Source organism: Tachypleus tridentatus, chromosome 4 (genome assembly GCF_004210375.1).
Source record: "Tachypleus tridentatus isolate NWPU-2018 chromosome 4, ASM421037v1, whole genome shotgun sequence".
Classification (NCBI taxonomy): domain Eukaryota; kingdom Metazoa; phylum Arthropoda; class Merostomata; order Xiphosura; family Limulidae; genus Tachypleus; species Tachypleus tridentatus.
Window position 1 is genome coordinate 30,069,343 of NC_134828.1, and position 8,090 is coordinate 30,077,432.

Here is an 8,090-nt window from a genome sequence, read left to right on the forward strand (position 1 = left end):
GTCTTAGCCATGGAAGGGGACACCACATTTCATCTGCTGTCCTTTTAAGATATTGATTAGTGTTACACAGTATTTGTCGTCACAAACCATTCTTTCAACTTTATATTTTTATTAAATTTACCTTTTTGAGCCCAAATCTACGTAATGAGCTATATGCGCTCTGTCCACAGCGGGAATCGAACCTCTGGATTTAAGTTGTAAGTCTTGACACTAGTTTATTGAATTTATACCAATTGATGAGCACCCCCAGAGGCACAGCGGTATGTCTCCGGAGTTTCGAAACCCGTGGTGGGCAGAACGTAGCTTTGTGCTTAACTTCAAACAAACAAACTAATAGATAAAAATAGCTTAAATGTAAAAGTGTATCATACCAACGAAAACGTCTTATTATTTAACAAGACAGAATACTAAAAAATATTGAACTGGTGGCACTAGACCCTAACCTGTAGGATACTACACCAATATTCAACTGGTAAAAATAGACTGTGCCTTAAAGGACACTGCACCAATATTGAACAGGTACTACTAGATCGTACCCTGAAAGTTAATACACCACTTGTAACTGTTAAGATTATCCCATATGCTGAAGACTAACACATAACCTCAAGCTAAGATTTAATGTGTCCCAGCGACTAGTATTTCAACAGAAACTGGTTAGATTTCGAGGTGTCTTTAAAATTAATGTATTTTATAATATATACTGTGTTTCAGTAATTAACATAAACATACTGTGTATCTTGAAAGATATTACGATTTAAAGACTTGTATAGAGCATCTTTCTTATAGCTTAAAATACGAAACTAAACAAAAATAATTAACAGAGTCCTCAATTATGTCATCGTAATTAAAAGTTTGTTTGTTTTGGAATTTCGCGTGAAGCTTCTCGATGGCTATCTGCGCTAGCCGTTCTTAATTTAGCACCTAATTTCATCAACATCCAACGCCAACTCTTGGGCCACTCTTTTACCAACGAATAGTGGAATTGATCGTAACATTAGAACGCCCCCACGGTTGAAAAGGCGAGCATGTTTAATGTGACGGGGATTCAGGTTTGGATACTCGCAATGGCAACTGTATAAGTTGCCCATTTTCTGTAACTTTATCTTTGACTAGACACAAATATACGTGAGGTCAGTAAGTCATTATGGTAAACTGTTCAGCAGGAAAACTGTTTATAACACTCAAAACAAATATAAAACGAAATCCATCATTTCTTTCATCACTTCTTCTTTGACAGATCAAAGCCTTCTAGATAAGGTTCTCTTCCTACAATTCATTACTTGTCATGTCATCCTATTTTGTTTTGTTTTAATTTCTTGAAACGTTAATAGAAGTTATCAAGTTAGCCATTGCTAATTTTGAAGTGATTGACTGGACATCAGACAGTTAGTTAGCCCCACCCACAATTTCTAATTATGAAGTGCAAGAAAAAATGGGAAACAGCTCGTTCATACCGCCTATCTCCAACTATTGGAATACACTTAACTAACAATTAATGGAACTGACCATCAAATAATAACGCTATCTGGCTCAATAGGCGAGCACATTCGGCGACAGAATTTCGATACTGCAACACTGAGGTTGCGAGTCGAGAGTTCTAAACACCATGCGCTTAAAGCTTAGTTATATCGGTTTCGGAAAAGCCACATTGGGCTATCTGCTGAGTACACCGAGAGGAATCGAACCTCTGATTATAGCGTTGTAAATCTGCAGATTTTCCCGCTGTACCAACTGAGGACCCTGGTTTGGTATGTTAGTTTGTTTTGAATTTCGCGCAAAACTACACGAGGGCTATCTGATCTAGCCACCCCTAACTTAGTAGTGTAAGACAAGAAGGAAGGCAGCTAGTTATCATCACTCACCGCTAACTCCTGGACTACTCTTTTACCAACAAATAATGGGATTGATCGTAAAATTTTAACGCCCCCACAGTTGAAAGAACTAGCTTGTTTAATCATAGGATTACGAGTTGAGTGCTTCAACCACCTGGCAATGCTGGGTCCCATTAACCTCGGACAAGAGCTATTCGAAAAAACAAACGTAAGCTTCATAGCTCAAAATACCATAGAAACAATATACATTGCATTACTATCCGAAACCTACCAATGTTATTATTTGCATTTGTACACATTTACTGGTGAGATGTGGAATTTCTGGAAACCAGTATAAATCAATGACAGCTTGAGGATTATATTTATTTCTCGTTGTTTGATTCAGCGTTTCTCTAAAATGTTGTCTTCTCGTTCGCTCTAGACGCCTTTTGCAATGACTTTTTGTTTTCGAGAAAAGTGTATTCAAATACACCTATTTTAGATTGTTTTCTGTACAGCTAAACGGAGTACTACATGTTAATAACATTCACTAATTCCAGTTACAAGTAAACAATATTCATCACAAACTCGTGACTGATGGAACAATGAGATTTCACCATTCTAGGAAAGAGCTACAAACAATGAATGTTTCGATTACTACTAACCCACGTTCCGGTCCTGAACAAAATAGAAGAATAAAATATAAATATTTTCTTAACGAACAGTTCTTTATAGCTATTCAGTTAACTGTGTATATTCGTCTTATTGTGACTTTTTGTGACTAACCAAGCATGTACAACAACATACCGAATTCCACAAGCTCAGAGTGCATGCGCTAAAAATCGCGCGACATTCTTTTGTTAGTATAAATGCAACGACAAAAAATACCACACCTGTTCTGCTGTCAATATCAATTTGAAAGAAAGTCATAGTTTTGCAGCTTTACGTACTTTGGTTTTGTTTAAACACACAATCTTTTACCTCATACCAACAAACGCAGCTTTCCTTAACGGTAAGTAGCGTATGAGTAATTCTGTACATAAACCTGAAAAAACAGTGAAGCGATAAACCACAAGGTTGTGGTGATTCGCAAGTTACCTTGTTTGAAGACAATGTTTCATCACAAACATCAGAATAAATAGTTCCCTGGTAGTAGATCAACATGTCAAGGACATTTTTACAGTAATGTACGAGTCAGATTTTTTTCTTTTCTCTCTATTGTTAAAAATTGTATAAAAACACAAATAATTTCACCAAAATATTATCTTCCGTCTGACTCAGAACATCAGCTGACAGTTTGGACACTGTAGACTTGTTCTTCTAAAACCATCAGAAATGAAGAATCTAGCGGTATTGCTTCTGGTTACTATTTTCGTTGCGGTTGCCTGGGGCAAAGGAAAAGGACATGGAAAATTACACAAGTTGATGTGCAGTAAGTGACTTTTATGAAATAGTTCGTGTAGCAGATTATTCTATAACATCATTGACACCGGTTCTGGCTAGTTTCACGTGCTTCAATGATATAGCGTAATAATAATTAATAATGAAAGGTCAGTGTAAATGTTTGTATATTCACAAATTTATATTTACAATAAGTAAAATGTTATTTGTGTGTAATTGTGAGTAAAGCCAACACAATGGGTCATTACTTCAGTGTTTTCCGCAAAAACTGAGCCAGAATATGTTATAAACTTACAGCTACGACAATGGGGAATGAAAATTGTTTATGTTTCTCTTGTTAAAAACTTGCTTTCCAAGTAGTTGTTAGGGTATTTAACGGTTTTCCTCTCTTCTCTGTTTATAACCTATAATATTATATATTAACAAAGATAAACAAATAATATCAGAGTTTTAGAACGCTTCTTCATTCATAAACTTTTCATTGTTACAGGCGATAATGAAGAAGACGTGAAAGAAGCAATGGCTATTGTTGAAAGTTTCCCACAGGAGGTAAGTACTGTTGATAATAGTTCTTTAAATGTGAACTACTGAAAAACATTAAATAACAATATTTTATTATTTGTGTTCATGATTATCGTTATTATTATAGAAAATTATTTATATGGTTATTTTTATTTGAATATTTCATGGCATGTTCTGAACAACTCGGTCGTTACTCCCAGAGTTCGTTTTTCACTCATACAAATGACATGTTCTGCATAGAATTACCTGAGTAGACAAGTAAGAAACTTATTATAGACAGGCATAGCTGTTCCTAACTTTAAACTGGGATCAGTAGATAATTAACCAGTCACTAAAAGCCTGTTAGTTGGTTAATTTTAAATGAATAACAGGATTTATAAATTACCCACATCTGGAGATAAGAAGATTGTTTAGTGGTACCATATCAATAACTCCAAATGCACTAGCCATTAGGTCACAATCTAATACAAATACACATTTATATGAAGAGTATGTTTCAGGAAATTTGTTGCTAAACATAAAATTACACAATGAGCTAACTGTGCTGTGCTTGTCACGAGTATCAAAACCCAATTTTTGGCGTTATAGACAATAGTACTTACTGCTGAATTACTGGAAGGTTATGTATATTTTTGCCATGTAACTGGATATATTTACTCTGCTCATTACGGGTATTCAAACCTAGTTTGGATATAAACCTTCAATCTTGTCGCTTAGCGTCTGTGGAACTTGATATTATTAGATTATGTTAACGTTTCACCACATAGAAGAAGAGATCTCTCTAATCTATTCATACGATTATATCAAAATAATTTAAAAACTGAGTTCTATTGCACTAACCGTTCCCTGATTAGTGGTAATAAGTTACATGAAAGGCAGCTAGTAAACATCAAACACCATCAACACTTGACCTCCTCTTTTACCAACTACATTATTATGACCCAATTCAAACAGGATTCGCACCCAGCCAGATGGGCAGTCGAGTACCCTAACCATCATGCTATGCCAGACCATTATTTTCACTAAATAATATATTAATATAAATAAATCGCATAAACATTTTTGCTATGTCTTTCAGAAAAAAGATGCATTTGAACAGTGCAAAAACGAAAACAATCCAGAATCTCTGAGTGACGATGCATTCAGGCAGAAGATGTGTGACGACAAAGAATTTGCAAAAACAGTAAGTTACTATTAACTAGTTATTAGAATTCTGTTTTTAAGCCTTTAGTAACGTCTGCTTAAAGTAAATAAATAGTTATGTTCACAGTATCGTATTTACAACATCTATTCATTATTCAGATGATTGTTATCGAAGATAGTTCTATATAAATTGTGTTATTTTCTTTTACTGTCACATTTATATATAATCCTTCCGTTGTTCCTTCAAAGACACTCATATTTTACTTTATAATTAATTACATGCCACTTTTAATATCAACCTGAAGTGGTTTTAGATAATATTATATAATTTAAATTGTAAGAAGTTTTAAGTTAACTACAATTCGGTTCAAATATTTTAAGATTAATACTGAAAATTTAAGATGTTTTATATTAATAATAAACATATTGATTTTATTACATATTTATATCTCAGATAAATTACTTAATATAACACTTTTCAAGGCTGAAACAAAAAGGTTATACACTGTGTCCTACACATGCGTCGATAGCAATGAAAGAGACAACGAGAACAGTTAATTTGAACTCCAAAATGGTTGTGGGATTGGGATGGACTTGGTTTTATATTCTAACTTCTCTATATTTATGTGTTTATTAATTCTATAAAGCTTCTCTGATGACAACAGTAAAAATATAGTTATGTTTGCCTAGAATAAAAAGTTAAATGCGTTGTTACATAATTGCTTTTCTTTTAATAAGAAATTCCTATAAGTAAAATATTAATATATTTATTTCTTCCTTTCTCGTCATATGTTTTTTCTATATAAAAACTGTATGTATGTAACTAATTATAGTCTAACTATTACATCACATCAATATGTCAGTTCCTATTCACAAACTTTATTTTGAATTTTGAATGTTCATTTTATATGTACGATCCTTGGAACAGATTTTTACGGTCTGCACTTTATCCATGTAATTTATAAACATTATTCTGATATTCAAGAAACCTTTTTATCAGTAAAAAGTAAAATAAAGGAGCAGACTAGTTAAATTCATTGTGTTTATATATTTTACCGTGGTGGTAACATATTTATTGGAACATATTCATACTTTGTGAATGTTATAAACACTGTTATAACTTTCCTAACTTTTGAAGTCTGTATTATTAATTATCATATTTTCACACTGAGTTTCTTCGAGTTTAAGATCAAAGCTACATAATGAACTGTCTTCACTATGCAAATTACGGGTATCGTACCTTGATTTGTAACGATGTAAGTATATAAGGTCACCTTTCAGTCATAGCGGGAGTAACTGAACTTAGACACAGCGACACTAATGTTGTTTATCTATATAAAGTTACAGATGTTTTCGTTCTAAATCTTTAGAACACTTAAATATTATGATAGATTTTATGTTAAGCTACAATATAAAATATTTCCTGATGAGCAGACTAAGAACAACATTGTTACTGAATATTACATTATATACAATATGTTATTAACTATCTTTGAATTTTTACTATTGTCAAAATATAAATTCCAAAGTAATTCTATAAGATTAAAATAGAAACAATTTTTTATTGTGACACCATCCAAATAGACGGATTTACGATAAAATTAATAGTTTTGTTTAGTTGGCTTTCATAATATATATATAATTTTCTTTTTACTTGTAGATTAAAAAGTGCGCGATGGGCAAGATGGGAAGAAACTGACGGATTTGTAGAAAACCTACATTTATCTAGTAAGTGTTAGACATGTCTTGGAAGATAATATGACATGTTTTATTTAATATAAGTTTATAATGTAAAGTCTATTCACTTTAATCTATTGGAGCAACTTTCTATTGTTTTCTTAATATTGTATTTAACAATGTTTGAATAACTCAAATTCAAATTATATTTTCTAAGAAATATGATCTAGAAGTTTCTCTACTTTTACCAACGTCTAATAGAATTGTTTTGTAGCTCTAATTGTAAACTTGGTTGTAATAATTCCCTAGATTTTCCAAACTTCTTACAATATATTACAGTAACTGAAGAACTGGTTAATCCAAACTTTTTACAATATATTACAGTAACTCAAGAACTGGTTAATCCGGCAACAAGTAGGATTTGAATTCGTTTAAATAAAGTTAAATCTCCAATTGTCAGAAGTTTTTAACATTCATACCATTAATACTGAATTATTTATAGAATGTTCATGTGACATTATTAATGCTGCAGTATTTTTAAAAAAAACCTTTTCCATTTCAGGTATGACCACACAACCAATAAGGAAGTCCTCACTTGACCTACGAAAATCTGATTATACATTTGTTCTGTGTTTATTCTTCTACGTATTATTATAAACATTTTTTATTGCTTCTAGTGTACTGGTCTTCATTCAATTTGTTTTGTCTTTCAGTGAAATAAATTCATTGATAAAAAATGATTGTTATAAATAGTGTTTAATAAACATTTTGTTTGAAATGACGAATGAAAAGAAAAAATAAAACCAGGAAAAAAGTAATACAAATAAATTTCGATTAATTAATTCATAAATATTATAGTAAAATTAATATTTATTAATCTAATCGTGGCCAAGAACGTCTTTGCTGTAACTTAGAACTTTAACGTCACACAGTTTGTAATAAATCAGTTAAAAATTAATCTATATCGTTTCAAAACAAGTTGAGATTGTAACTACAGTAAAACGTTCAAGTAAACTATTAAATAAAACTAAAAGAATCAACTTTCTAAAACCAGTAAAAACGTTTGGTAAAATTTTCACTAATTATTAAAGATGGAAAGAAAAGAAATATTTTATTTAATGTATTTTTCAGTTTGTAGCTTTTGAGAACATGATGTTAGGCACTGTCTCTCTGTTTAATATTTTTAAGGTTAGATTAGACCACACTACAGACTTTAACCTATATATATAAACACACCACAATAATCGGTGTCTGACCGTTTTTCTATTGCATAAGTACTTCTAGATGTCTGAGCCAATCTCAAACAAACCAATATTTTGGCATTTTCATTGGGGATTCACAACCCTATCCATTTGTTTATTACTATTATTGAATAATTATGATCTTAAACGTTAACTACTTTCGGATATACTTTCGCCATCTTCTTACAAAAAACTTAAAAACATCTATTAAATTTTCTGTAACACAACATACATTCAGTGCAACTCAAACAGTGTGCCACCATTCTCCAGGAGGATTACAATGGCAATACAATGC

The 8,090-nt window shown here is 31.8% G+C and overlaps 1 long non-coding RNA gene across 1 annotated transcript; it reads left to right on the forward strand.

Annotated features, from left to right (window-relative positions):
* The first annotated feature begins 3,053 nt into the window (after positions 1-3,053).
* On the forward strand, positions 3,054-7,294 carry LOC143248779 (uncharacterized). Its single transcript, XR_013027170.1, has 5 exons — positions 3,054-3,243; positions 3,703-3,761; positions 4,813-4,917; positions 6,538-6,605; positions 7,117-7,294. It is a non-coding gene; the product is annotated as an uncharacterized LOC143248779 (long non-coding RNA).
* The last annotated feature ends 796 nt before the right edge of the window (positions 7,295-8,090 follow it).